Below are 224 nucleotides of genomic sequence, written 5' to 3' on the forward strand. Positions count from 1 at the left end.
GACAGCTAGGTGGTGCAGTGGATAGAACACCGGCCCTGGAGTCAGGAGGACCTGAGTTCAATCCGGTCACAGACCAGACACTTGGCACTTACTAGCTGTGTGACCCTGGGCAAGTCACTTAACCCCAATTGCCTCACCAAAAGAAAAAGTATTAAAAAAAAAAAAGAGGCGATAGGGAGCCACTTAGGATTTTTGAGCAGGGAAGTGACAGGGTCTGACCCTGT

Source organism: Vombatus ursinus, unplaced genomic scaffold (assembly GCF_900497805.2).
Source record: "Vombatus ursinus unplaced genomic scaffold, bare-nosed wombat genome assembly UNPS02014945.1, whole genome shotgun sequence".
NCBI classification, from domain to species: domain Eukaryota; kingdom Metazoa; phylum Chordata; class Mammalia; order Diprotodontia; family Vombatidae; genus Vombatus; species Vombatus ursinus.